Source organism: Bombina bombina, chromosome 4 (assembly GCF_027579735.1).
Source record: "Bombina bombina isolate aBomBom1 chromosome 4, aBomBom1.pri, whole genome shotgun sequence".
NCBI lineage: Eukaryota > Metazoa > Chordata > Amphibia > Anura > Bombinatoridae > Bombina > Bombina bombina.
In genome coordinates, this window is record NC_069502.1 from 687,976,874 (window position 1) to 687,991,490 (window position 14,617).

Below are 14,617 nucleotides of genomic sequence, written 5' to 3' on the forward strand. Positions count from 1 at the left end.
ATAATATAGTACGGATGTGCTAAATACTTCAGATAACAGACTTCTATAGAAACCACAGTAAACTTCATGTCAGATAATTTTGCGAAATGGTCTTAAAAAAACAAACAATATCTTTATGCTTAAAGGGACACTGAACCCAAATATTTTTCTTTCATGATTCAGATAGAGCCTGAAATTTTAGGCAACTTTCTAATTTACTCCTATTATCAATTTTTCTTTGTTCTCTTGCTATCTTTATTTTAAAAGCAGAAATGTAAATCTTAGCAGCCAGCCCATTTAGGTTCAGCACCATGGATAGCGCTTGCTTATTAGAGGCTTATATTTACCCACCAATAAGCAAACATAACCCAGGTTTTCAACTAAAAATGGACCGGCTCCTATGCATCACATTCCTGCTTTTTAAATAAGGATAGCAAGAGAAAAAAGATAAATTGATAATAGGGGTAAATTAGAAAGTTGCATAAAATTGAATGCTCTATCTGAATCATGAAAGAAAAAAATTGGGTATAGTGTCCCTTTAAAGTGCTGGTAAAATGTACGTGTTTTAAAATCTGGTCCGGAATCTAAGTGATATATTAGCTGTACTTTAACTGATCACTTCTAATGAAGATGCACTGTAACTTATTATTCAATCTAGCTGTGCCATTCTAATACCCTCCGGCCGCCCACTTCAAAATTATTATTTTTTTGGGAGCTGTTTTGATTGTTCTCTAATTGGTGCTCTAGCTCCAAAACAAAAAGTGCGAGTTTTGAAGAGGGCGGCCAGAGTGCAGTGTATTAGAATGGCACGGCAAGATTAAAAAGTAAGTTACAGCGCATCTTCAATAGAAGTGATAAATTAAAGTCCATCTAAAATATTGTTTAGATCCCAGATCTGATTTTAAAACATGTAAAGTTTACCTCCACTTTAAAGGATTAGAAAAGTCAACATAACCTATTGACCTTCATATATCTCTGTGTAATTTGGTTTTGTTTTGGGTCCTGCTTAACGCCATATTATTGTGTTGTATTTATGTCTTCACTCTTGGCTTTAAAGATGAAAAGTCAACATAAAAAAAAACTAATATTTTAACATACACAACATTCCTATATGATAAATATATGTGAAATTACTATTTCACAAAAAATGAAGACCGTTTTAAAACATTATTTCACATATGGTTGTGAGATCTGAATTGCCAGCCCACAAGAAACAGCTGTCTGAATTAGTCACTAAAACGCCCATCCAGTTGCAATAAATTAGCATAGATTTACTCCCACCAACACATGTACAACTGTTTTGGAGATCTCACACATGGGCACAGCAATACATGAAGACTTTTGCTAGGTCTTCTGAAAACTGATAGGGAACTCCTGATCTGAATGCATATGCATTAGATTACAGATAGCGCATGCGTGGCCTGTTGTGTTATACCCGGAACTGCAGAGAAAGGGAGAATTTAGGTTGCCCACCATGATTGGCCAATGCAAATTAGCCTCACAGTGGGTTTGGAAATCCACACACTTTGGGGACGTAATATCAAGCGAACAATGAAACAAGCACAGCGCAATATATTTGATAATTGTTTTTTATTATAAGCAATCCTGTACAATGCGATGAAGACATTTTTTTGAGTTTACCATCTCTTTAAAGTGAAGGTAAACTTTGATGAATGAAAGCCCGTTTTTTAAAAATACTTTTAAAAACAGGGGCACTTTCATTCATCAAAGTTTACAAAGCAGCCGTTTTGATTAAAAATGTAATTTTTTTTCTTTTCACAGCCAGAGCAGCTTCCCCCACCTGGATTTCCTCTCTTCACACGTCAGCAATAACTAATCCGGCTTCCTCCAATCACGGCTTCCCCCCCAGGGTAGTTATTGCCTGAGGCCATGCTGTGATTGGAGGAAGTCAGATTAGTCATTGCTGATGTGTGAAGAGAGGATTTCCAGGAGGGGGAAGCTGCTCTGGCTGTGCAAAGAAGAGAGGTAAGCTTTTAATCAAAACGGCTGCTTTGTAAACTTTGATGAATGAAAGTGCCCCTGTTTTAAATAAACGGCTTTCATTCATCAAAGTTTACCTTCACTTTAAGATGAACTTTTTTTTTTTAATTTTTCCATTCACTTTGTTTCTAAACAGTGCCTATTCATTTTCATGTAGCAGTACTGTTAGGAAGGCAACTGTAGCATTCTAGCAATGGAATACAATTCTAGCAACTGAGAAGCAAAATTCAGTCTGCTTTGTTGTGCTAGATTGATCACAACACAATAGTTCTTCACTACATGCAAGAACCAGACACATTTATACACATAAAAAGGTCTTGAGCTGTAACTAATCATGTACCTAGTATACATAATATCAAGAATAATATATATATATATATATATATATATATATATATATATACTGTATATAATTACATTTGAAATCACAAGCAAATAGGCAATTTCAAATGTTATTTGGTAGCTCTTATTTTTAGCCTAACTAGGCATACATTTCCCCATACAATTTTGTGCTCATGCTCTTAAAGAAAACAAGCAGTCCTATACATATTGACGAGTACTTACTTTTCTCTCAGTTCTAAAGAGATGTAACTTATTATATGAATCATTTAAAAATGGTATGAGTCACAGTCACTCCTACCATTACTGCATTGATTGGAAACCGCTCCTGCAAACGGGTTACAGGTATTAGCTTGAGCATTTGCATCTTGCCACTGGCACCACTCACACAATCCTCTGGAATTCACTAACAATGCAGAAGGAGGAGGCTGGATCCCAAACAGAGCCATCACTTTCACTCCCTCCTCTTCCAGGAAGAGAAAAGGGGCAGGTGGGGGTGGGTGAAGGAGAAAAAGAGGATCAGATTGCTTTAATCAGATACCAGCACAAGTCTGACACAGCATTATTTACCATTCAGGACACACACCTTATCTGTGTATACAGAAGCACAGGCTAGTGTTTGTTATACAGTTCACAGATGAGTAGTACTGTATATTTATTCATGCAGATCCATTTAAGTAAGTTTATGCAAGCTCTAGCTAAAAGAATACTATAAAAATGTTTTATTTATTCTTGAAACTTCTAGCCCCAAAGAACAGGATGTTTAAAATAGTGTAACAGAATGCAATTAAAATACTTATTTTTACAAAACAAGGGGGGGAAAGCAAAGATGGTAATAGAGCTCCTTCAGAATTAAGACAAAAATCAGGAAAATAATGAACAAATCTGGTTTTGTCACTGGTTGTGTTCATTTAGCAATTAAGCATTAATAAGCAATATATGCACATGTATTTATACACATATGCACACGCAAGCCTATCTCTTATTTATACACATATGCACACGCAAGCCTATCTCTTATTTATACACATATGCACACGCAAGCCTATCTCTTATTTATACACATATGCACACGCAAGCCTATCTCTTATTTATACACATATGCACACGCAAGCCTATCTCTTATTTATACACATATGCACACGCAAGCCTATCTCTTATTTATACACATATGCACACGCAAGCCTATCTCTTATTTATACACATATGCACACGCAAGCCTATCTCTTATTTATACACATATGCACACCTAAGCCTATTTCAAGCAGCAGAATCAAGATCTGTGGTTATCATGTGTTCAAACATCCCTTAGACAACATAGAAAACTGTCAATATAGTTCAACAGAAAACACATATGTAAAAGAAACACACTGAACCCATACTCTCGGGACATGTACTAACTATTTTGGTGGGCATATTACATACCACTTGGTAATGCATTTAAAAAACATTCACATGGAGATGAAGTTAAATGCATTTCTTTTGTGTATACTGTATTTTTGCTATATACACGTGTAACCATTTTTATTTTGTATATTTTATATTTCCTTCATTGTTTAATGTGCAAATATCTTTATGCAACCTATTTTTTTTTACCTTCCTGTTGTCAGACTCCCAGAACCTGTGATTTTGACACAATTTACTTCTTCCTGTACTTAGAACTCTGTGACACATTGTCTGTTTCAACAGTGGCGTCACTAGGGGGGGGCGGGGGGGGCGGGCCGCACCCGGGTGACACCCTCCAGGGGGTGACACCAAAAAAAAAAAAAGAATTTTATTTTATTGAAATTCAAAGAAATACAATGTTGAGATGCATAGATTATTTTATTAGAGGCTGGCATTTGTGAACATTAGTGGGACTGGGGAAGTTGTAGACACACAATTTTTTTGCCCCTTGAGCCAGTGCTGCAATTTCAACAAATAGTTTTCCCGGCTGCTTTTGCTTGTTTGTACTTTGCTCCTCCCCTGCCCAATTTCACTATGAATGTTGTGGGTGTGCCGTGGGGCTTGCAAAGTTGCACTGCTAGCCTAAACCTGCCTGCCTATCTGTGCTCACTGCTCAGTGACATGCGGCCAAGGGCTGTGCACTGACAGACTTGGAACAGAGTCAGAGAGCAGAATTTTCATAGTTTGCGCGCCTAAACCTTTTCTTCAGTGATTTATTTTAGAGTGCTCTGTTTATCTTCCATTTGATGTTCTGCTGAGCCAGGGAGCAGCTCTAGGCATGAGCTTCCTAATTAATGCAGTGCAGTTTACATATTTTGTATGTGTGTGTCTGAGTTTTTGTGTGTGTCTCAGTGTTTTTGTGTGTGTGTGTTTTTGTGTGTGTGTTTGAGTGTGTTTCCGAGTGTTTGTGTGTGCATCTGAGTATGTTTTTAAGTGTGTCTGAGTGTTTATGTGTGTTTGCCTGTGTTTTTGTGTGTGTCTGCTTTCTGGGGGGGGGGGGGTGACACCATGACTTACCGCACCGGGTGACACCAACCCTAGTGACGCCACTGTGTTTCAAGTAATAATTTGTAAATCCAATCAAACTAATCAGTATTGCTTCTGACCTAGAGAGGAAATGCTTTTGAAAGCTTGACCTGTAAAATGTATTGTTAGTCCAATAAAAGGCATTACGCCTAAAATTTATATTTTTTATATATATATATATACACACACACACACAATATTCAGTGTTCCAAACACTTGCACAATCAAAATTAGTTAACCAAATTGTGTATACAGTGTTGAAGGTTCTCTATTACTAAACTGGACAGTCCAGTATGTCAGCAGGTTGTTCAGTAGAATATATGTAGTAGTACACCTGACAGGATCTGACCTGAGGTCTAATGTGGGACATAGCTAACAAGGTCTGGTCTGCAGTCAATAGTGTCAAATATATGTGTGTGTGACGTGTAATAAATACATGCCACTGTAAAAAAATAGCAATATATTTTTCTCACATTTAAAAATCTCATGAAGAAAATTGAGACACAATGCATCACACCATTTATAGCAGGTAACATGTATGTATGCATTAGTTTACAAGTAATGTGCTTATTACGATTATGCTTCCAGAGCTACCCCCAACCACTGTCACTCCAACTTACTCCCACTGATTCTACCAGTCTTCACATTTTGTCAGTGAACGTATATAGTCACTGCAGAGGTATCTAACATAATGAAAGATATGCACACATCATGTTTATTTAGATCATATGTAACGACGTATGCAATCATGGTATAAACATGCCGATACATCGGAATATACATACTCAGGTAGCAGAGCTGGATGAATGAAGCTATCTGCACACAGCCTCCAAGCTGGGACCATTCAATGCCTGCTGAAGAGCATCCTTGCTCCGTTATTATGGACGATCACGTGTTCTTTATGCTGCTGCGACACTTTACCGACTCATCCCCATCTTGGCCTAGTGCTCCGTTGTCACGGAACGTCCAGGGAACAATGACAACAAACAACTGAGATGAGACCCGGGGGCGCTCGGCTGCCCTGCAGCAGAAGCAGCAGCTTGTGATGGGAGAGGGCGGAGATAGGGTCAATAGAGAGACCCTCAAGACAGAGGGGTGTCCTATTAGGACTGAAAGATGTTGGCTTCCTCAGTATCTCACAACCTTTTCTTTTGACTATCTATTTTTAGTAAAACAAATATTAACACGTATAATTTTACTGTTTTTTGCAAACATGAGCAAGACAAATTATTAGGAAGCCGGGTTTCATCATTTCTACCCCCACCATCTACAGAATGGGACAGTCCATCAATCTGCAGCTCACTCATATCTCTCCTATGTTCATTTGTTCTGGTCGGGTTAGGAAAAGCGATGTGACGTCACTGACGGTCCGTCCCTTATTAGCCAATGAAAAAAGCCGTGCTGTTCCTGACACCGGCCAGTTCTTTGATGTGAGAGGCGTGCAAAGTCACCGTGCTGAGCAATGCAAGGTGTCATTATTTAACCTACTGTAGGGACATATTAACCTGAACTGGAGCACAGGCGACATTGCCTCTGCTAGTACGGGGTTTTATAAATTTATAAAGTCATTGAAACAGGACGGTGAAAGACACAGAGACATAAATATCTGCTTTAATACGCGGCAGAACAGGTATAAGCGAAATAATATTCCAGATAAATTGTGTGCTGGTGGAAAAAGTCAGTGTGTTGAATGTAACATAAATATAAAATATAATCAATATATAAGATGTTTCTGTTTCTAGAAATATTCAGAAATGGGTACTTATTTTTCACTACATGAGGGGGTACAGGTCACCTATTATTTGAGAAACTATTCGTAAGCCTATGAATGGCTATATTATGGGGTTGATTTATCAAGCTGCTGCGGATAGGGGAGCACATTGGCGTCCCTGTCCGCTACAGGTCGGCTCTGGCTGGCTGAATTCTGCTATTTTGTGCTTGCGTCAACCCTGCCCGCGCACAGCCAATCATGCGCGGACAGGAGCTGTCAATCTCCCCGTTCGGACGAGACCAGGGAGATTGAAATTCGCCACCTAAGAGGTGGTGAAAGGTTAGGTAAGCAGCAGTATGATGACCGCTGCTTGTTAAATACGAACTGCATGTTCTCTTGTGAGAAACTGCAGTCGTAAGGGGTGCGAAGCCTGCCGAAGGCTTTAATAAATCGACACCTATGGGTGGAGCTCTAACAGTTACACTCGAGCGATAAGGGGTTTATTGCGGGTGTTTGCATTCATCAGGTTTTTTGCTCGTATTACAAGTTGAAAGTAAACGCGATCACGTGAGCGCAATTAAAGAAAACGCGCTGGTTACAAAGTACACTTACACTTCATAATAACACCATCTAATAAAAAATATTTAAAAAATAATGCACAAAAAAGTTATAAGGGCTCAAAGATATGACGTCTCAGCCAGGTGTTATAAAAAAAAGGCAGGCAAAGGGCTTTAACATTTAAATATATACATGTTTAAAGATGTATGTTTATTTATTTATATATGTATATATATGTACGTATATTTGTGTGTACATATGTATTTATATGTGTACATATGTATTTAGGGACATATATACATATAAACACATAAATACATATATAGACATATTTAAAAGTGCATTGGAGCCCTTTGCAGTCAAGTAGATGAACGATACAGAAGAATTCGTATTGTGCAGACTTCTAGACCTCTAAAAAGCTAAAACTCCCCCCCAAAAAAACGACTCCCCCTGGGTTAATGAGCGAATACTAAAACACACAGGAGTAGTGCTAAAAAAGCAGTCAAGGGCTTCCAATCAATAATAATTTTAATAAAATATTTATAAAATACACAATATATACAATGAATATTAAAGACAATTATATATATAACCAATGCTGGTATCCTTATTAGAATCACTAGTAGATTAATCACACATTTAAGTTAAAAACCCTCTCTGGAGGTATATACAAATCTAGCATTGGATCAAGATATATAGCACACGTATCTTAGATATAAATAATAAAATACTGGGTGTATTAAAACATTCAAGAATTATACAATGTAAAAAGTAAGGCTCCACAGCATTAAATCCCTACGCTCCGCCAAACTTATTTAAAACTTGATAGTTTGTGACAATATAAATACATAGATAAAGTAGGTGCTCTGAAAGTTTGGTTCCCCAGTGTGTAATTGGACACTTGTCAATGTAAGAGGTGTGGTAACAGTTTAAAACCTTCTACTGAGCAGTTCTACGGTCAGTCCATCGCTCACTGGTTATTCTTTAATTTCCTCTGATCTCTATTGGGTTTATCACGGGTGTTTGCACGCATCAGGTTTTTTCACTCGTATTATAAGATGAAAGTAAACACGATCACGTGAGCGCAATTAAAGATAGCGCGCAGGTGTGAAGCCTGCCGAAGGCTTTAATAAATCGACCCCTATGGGTGGAGCTCTAACAGTTACACGCGAGCGATAAGGGGTTTATCGCGGGTGTTTGCATGCATCAGGTTTTTTGCTCGTATTACAAGTTGAAAGTAAACACGATCACGTGAGCTCAATTAAAGACAACACGCTGGTTACAAAGTACACTTACATCTCATAATAACACCATCTAATAAAATGTATTTAAAAAATATTGCACACAAAAGTTATAAGGGCTCAGATATGAGTTCTCAGCCAGGTGTTAGAAAAAAAAGGCAGGCAATGGGCTTTAACATTGAAATACATACATATACATGTTTAAAGATGTATGTGTGTATATATATATATATATATATATATATATATATATATATATATATATATATATATAATGTGAATATTTGTACATATGTATTTATATGTGTATATATGTATTTACAGACATATACACATATAAACACATAAATACATATATAGACATAGTTAAAAAAAAACATTTAAAAGTGCTTTGGAGCCCTTTGCAGTAAAGTAGATGAAAGCATATAAAATCATATTTATGCCATATTGACATTTAATAAAGTGTTTACGTTTTGTACTGTAAACCTTTCTCATTCCAATGTTCTGCAAGGAATAATGGAATATGTTCTAAGTATTATAAAAATACAAAAATAAAATAATATGTTACAGCAGGCTTGGCTACCTGGAGCCCCATGAGCACATGTGACCCTCTGCACTAGTTTTTGAACTAAAGGCGTGCCATAGGTTTTGTGGCGCCAGGAAAAATCAGAACTAACTAATGTTTGCTTTGGGAACTGCTGTTTGGTGGGCAAACTAAGGTGGACACAATTTAAAAGAGCCCTCTGGAGTGGGGAAAAGTAGATAAAGGGTGCCATGTAACCTTAATTTGGCCCTGTGACAACGGATATTTTCAGGAATACCGTATATTATCATTTTGGTGTTTAGAAAGCAAAAATCTATATGCAGCACCTAAGGCTTCTAAAATATTGATCTCTGGCCCCAATGTGTTATAAAGTTGGCCATCACTTTGTTAGAGCATTTTATATTTGCACTATTGCTTGCTATATAACTATGGGCTAGATGGAGCACTAATTTATAGCGCGGCCACAAATGGGCAAATTCGCCTGTTTACCGGTGCAAGATAAATAACCAGCCATTACAAATGGCTGGTTATTGCTACCGCGAGCTTGCGGTAGTAAATAGCGCTCATAAAATTAACCAGAGATCAGATCTCTGGTTAATTTGATAAATGTCCCCCAATTGGCCCCAAAATACTGTGGTGTGTGTTTCATTAAAAAATAACAATTGTAGCATTTTCATTTTTTAATAAAATAACTATAAGAAGCAGTAATGAGGGGTGTAAATTGGCAGGTGTGGGGTGTTAGAAAAAAAACTGCACTGACAAGTGCCTTTACATTGCGGTCTATGGGGACTAGGTGTTCACAGTAAATAACATAAATTATGCTTACCTGATAATTTTCTTTTCTTCTGACAGGAAGAGTCCACAGCTACATTCATTACTTTTGGGAATTCAGAACCTGGCCACCAAGAGGAGGCAAAGGCACCCCAGCCAAAGGCTTCAAATACCTCCCCCACTTCCCTCATCCCCCAGTCATTCTGCCAAGGGAACAAGGAACAGTAGGAGAAATATCAGGGTGATTTTAAAAAAGGTGCCAGAAGAACAAAAATAAACTTCCGCCTCAAAATAAAGCGCGGGCGGGAGCTGTGGACTCTTCCTGTCAGAAGAAAAGAAAATTATCAGGTAAGCATAATTTAAGTTTTTCTTCTTTAACAGGAAGGAAGAGTCCACAGCTGCATTCATTACTTTTGGGAAAACAATACCCAAGCTAGAGGACACTGAATGCAAACAAATGGTGGGTACAAAAATGCAGCTCATTCGAAAGGCACCACAGCCTGAAATTACTTGACACCCTACAAAAAACTATAATGACAAGGGATAAACCGGAGCCCGGGTAACCACTCATCAGTTACACAACCTGCAAAGCCATGCTAGAGACCACTCAGACCCAGAGTCTGCTGAGCATAAGGCCTCCGAGGAGTCAGCCCTGCGTCACTCCACTCCCACAAATCCAAAACCGATAAAAACCTCTATAAACCCCCGAGAGGGAGAGTAGAGGAACCAAGGAGATCTGAAGGACCATCCAAAACTGACTTAAATCAAAACTGGTCAAAATGTCTATCTACCCCCGAGAGGGAGAATAGAGGCCCCATGAGACATCTAAAATACCCAATCAACTTAGAGCAACCCGAGGTTGCTGCAGGACCACTATCTAGGGAAACAAACTCCCAAGGAGGACAAGGACCAGAAGATAAGTCCATAGTCAGGAGAAAACGTCACTAAGATGACCGGAAGGCCATGCTCAAATACCTGACACAGCACCATACCAACTATGGTGTTCCAGAACCCGCAAGTTCGCCCTTGTAACCTAGACAAGACCAGACCCGTCAGGTTATGCATAGACAAGCAGAGACAGGAGAACCGTCCCAGCAGCTTAAAAAGAGCTCTTCAAGAGAGCACAGAGACACCTGTGAACAAAACTCGTGATGACCCATCCACAAGCAACAAAGTCGTCTTAAGCCATCTTGGGACTCATCCCACTGAAAAGAGCTGAAAAATCTTGACAACAGTTCCCAACCAGAAAATACCGGAATCCAAGGAGCGATCCATTCCGGCAACAGCCTCCGCCAGTAGAGAGGCACTCAGAGTCCCCCCAACAAAGGGGGAGGACAGATTTAAAAAGTAAACAGTCCATGCTGCAAAAGCAGACTGATCCCTGACCTTCCTTCCAGGATAACGGTCCCAGCACCCAAGGCTAGTGAAAGATCTTTACAGACAAGAGTCTCAGACCCTCGGAAGAAAAAAAGGATGGATCTACGAGGCATCAAAGGCCCAGAGTAGAACTCTGACCGCTACTAAAAATTAGCATGCAATGGTAGATGAATACAGCACTTTGTGTAAAGGTGGTGCACGGTGTGGGAGGTAGCTGCAATAGCCTCTGTGATAATTATGCACTCGTAGTAACACCAGCACCAGTATCTTGAATATCAATACTTTTTATTAGAGGTTACATTAAAAGCAGCAACGTTTCGTGGTGAACCCACTTAGTCATGCTGATTGTATCACATTGTTTCAAACAATTTATATCTTTCTTTGGCGCCAACCGGCTTCAATTTTGGTAGTTTTACACCCCCTAGTGGTTATCCAATGCAATGTGTATACAAAATGTTAAAAACAAATGTACCTGACTAAACAGATTACATATGGCAATGATTAATGTATAAATAGTTTTACCATTATTGTACATACTTATATTGTCACTGATATTTAACATAATTATGCTAACCTTCCAGTTTTCAATGTCTTATTATAATGTGATCTCAATAATGTAAACACATAGGTAAAGTACCCTTGTTGTTTGCAACTTATCATATTGAAACTTTTTATAGTAAACTTTTTTTCGCATACAGTTATACTTTGAGTGATAATAAGTTTAAAGTTTTTGACTTATACTTTAAGGGAATTTTTATACTTTAAGAGAAACAATTAAGGTCAAAATCCCTGTTCAACCCTCTGGGAATAAGAGTATCCAATTGGTATATCCATCTCATCTCTTGTTGTTGTAGGATTTTTTCTCTATTAGTCCCATTGCGCTGAACAGGGATGTGTTGTATAATCTGCCAGCGTAGCTGGCTTACACTATGACCTTTTTCTAAAAAATGTTTGGATAGAGGTGCCTCCAAATTCTTTTTCCTTATGTTTGACCTGTGTTGACTCAGTCTGTCTTTTACTTTCTGTGTGGTCTCTCCTAAGTAATACATGGAACATGGGCATTTTATGAGATAGACTACATAGCTAGTATCAAAAGTGTGAAATCCCCTAATATCATAACGTCTGCCATTGTGTGGATGATAGAAGTTTGGACCTTTTATGACTGAATTGCAACTGACACATCCCAGGCAGGGGTAACAGCCATTTCTTTTTGCTTGCATGTATGTTTGTGTATCCCTTCTCTCTGATCCCACATCGCTTCTTATAAGGTGGTCTCGGATGTTTTTTACCCTCCTATATGCCATTAAAGGGTAATCCCTGAACTGTTCAATACTGGGGTTACAATCCTTAAGTATATGCCAATGCTTTTTTATAGCTTTTGCTACAGCTTGGCTATGTGAGCTATGTTGTGACACAAATACTAGTCTGTCTTGTTTTTTGGTTTTTTCTTTGAATGCCCTAGGTGTAGTGATGTCTTTAATTGTTTGACTCAGCAGTTGTGTAGGGTATCCTCTTTGTTTAAATTTATTTGACATTTCCAACAGCCTTTTATTCTTAACTTCTGGTGTGTTTACTATTCTCTGTACCCTTAATAATTGACTCTTGGGTAATGAGTTAATAAGGCCTTTTGGATGGAAGCTGTTATATTCCAATAAGGTGTTCCTATCAGTCTCTTTAGAAAAGATATCTATGTCGAGTCTATTCTGTCCTTTAGTAATCTCAGTGTCAAGAAATGTTATACTCTCTTCACTATATGTCAAGGAAAATTGTAAGCCTCTTACCATAGTATTGAGTTCTCTTGTGAAATCTTCTAGTTCTCCAATGCTGCCCCACCACACGCCAAACACATCATCTATGTAGCGCCACCATACTGTTCCGTACTGTCTAAATAGATGATTTTCATATACTTGGCGCTCCTCAAACTCATTCATGTAGAGGTTGGCGTATGATGGGGCAACATTGGAGCCCATGGCTGTCCCCCTTACTTGTATGTACCAGTCATCCTGGAAAAGGAAGAAATTCCAATATAATACCAGACGCAACAGATCTTCCAAAAAACAACATTGTGTTTGTGAATAACCACCACTGACCATCAGCACCTTTCTTATAATTGCAATGCCTGTTTCATGGCTGATAGAGGTATACACTATCACACTCGCAGAATACTACCGAGTGAAAAGAATCCCAAGAGGTCTAAGGATGAGCACAACACCTACTCTCCTTAGGGATAATGTGGATTACTGTGATAAATTCGAATCTATCATCAACAAGTGCTCCTATTACCTGATGGTCTGCACTGTAGAAGCACTACTGCAGGAGATCGAAAAACAAACTGAGACAGTCAATAAACAGCGTATAGAATTACTCACAGCACTCACCACAGAGGAGCTGAAGAAATTGGAAGACAAGATCGAAGAAAAAATCACAGCTGAGAAAACGATTATCCAGGAAACCAAGCGAGTCAAGTTTCTTCGTGATGAAGAAGATTACCGCACTGGACGCGTGTATAGATGGCGTTGTGGTAACCAGGGTTACCAATCGGTCCGTAGATTCAACAACACGAAAAGAGCCAATAGAAACAGAAACCGGCATACACGTGACACAAACATCACTACCGGAACCGACACGTCATCAGACGACGCCACACAGTACCCTTTGGGAAACTCCAGCAGCAGCGGCGAGAGCGATTCCGCCGGGGAGGCCGCAAACACAGGAGCCAGAGAAGGCAAGAAAATGAAGAATGTGAGAGGCCAAGGGGAACAGCGGAAATCACAACGGAAGCCGCAGCCGAAGAAGTGATCCAAGAACAAGACACAGTGGTAAATATTTCCAAGCATACGTTTACCACCAATGAATTGAATGTATTGAACAAAGGACTGTCTTTTTGCCCTTACCAGGACTTAAATTTTTTTGAATTAACCAAGGACTTACATAAATTTTACAGAAATGTGAAGTTAAAAATTTGGTTTAATGAGATGCACGATATTACCATTGACAACCGAAAAAAAGATAAGGAACATAACATGTTAAATTTGGATAATTTGGGACTTAGAAAGAAGAGTCACTTTAACCCTAACTTAGCCAATCATAGCCTTAACACATTAACTAAGCTGGTAGATTTAGAAATTGCATCACTTAAAAATAAAATAAAAAAACAAAACAACAAAAAGTTTAAGCCTATCAATTTCCTTAAACAGGACCAGCAGGCATTAAAAAGTCTAAAGAGTGATAACAGTATTATACTCAAGGGGGCTGATAAGGGAGGTGCCACTGTAGTGATGGATAAACATTATTATGTTAGCGAAATCAGAGACCAGCTCAGTGACACCTCCACTTATAGGAAAATATCTAGCAACCCCCTTGGTGCAATACAAAAAGAAATCAACCACATTGTGAAACGGGCTGAAAACCAGCTAATAATTGATAAGAAATTAGCTGATTATTTGCAGGTAGAGGACCCAAAAATACCCATTTTTTATACGGTCCCTAAAATTCATAAAGACCCCACTAGACCACCAGGCAGGCCTATTGTTTCATGTGTAGGTTCAGTATATACCAATATAGCAATTTATCTAGATAAATTGCTGCAACCAGAAGTGGTAAAAATGGCCAGTTATCTGAAAG

At 38.5% G+C, this 14,617-nt stretch overlaps 1 protein-coding gene across 1 annotated transcript in view; it reads right to left on the bottom strand.

Annotated features, from left to right (window-relative positions):
• The window catches only part of WASF1 (WASP family member 1), a 277,901-nt gene extending 272,096 nt beyond the window's left edge, over positions 1 to 5,805 (bottom strand). Inside the window, exon 1 of the mRNA XM_053710850.1 lies at positions 5,577 to 5,805. The gene's annotated coding sequence lies outside the window, so the exon portion shown is untranslated. The remainder of the gene's footprint in view (positions 1 to 5,576) is intronic.
• Positions 5,806 to 14,617: the final 8,812 nt, after the last annotated feature.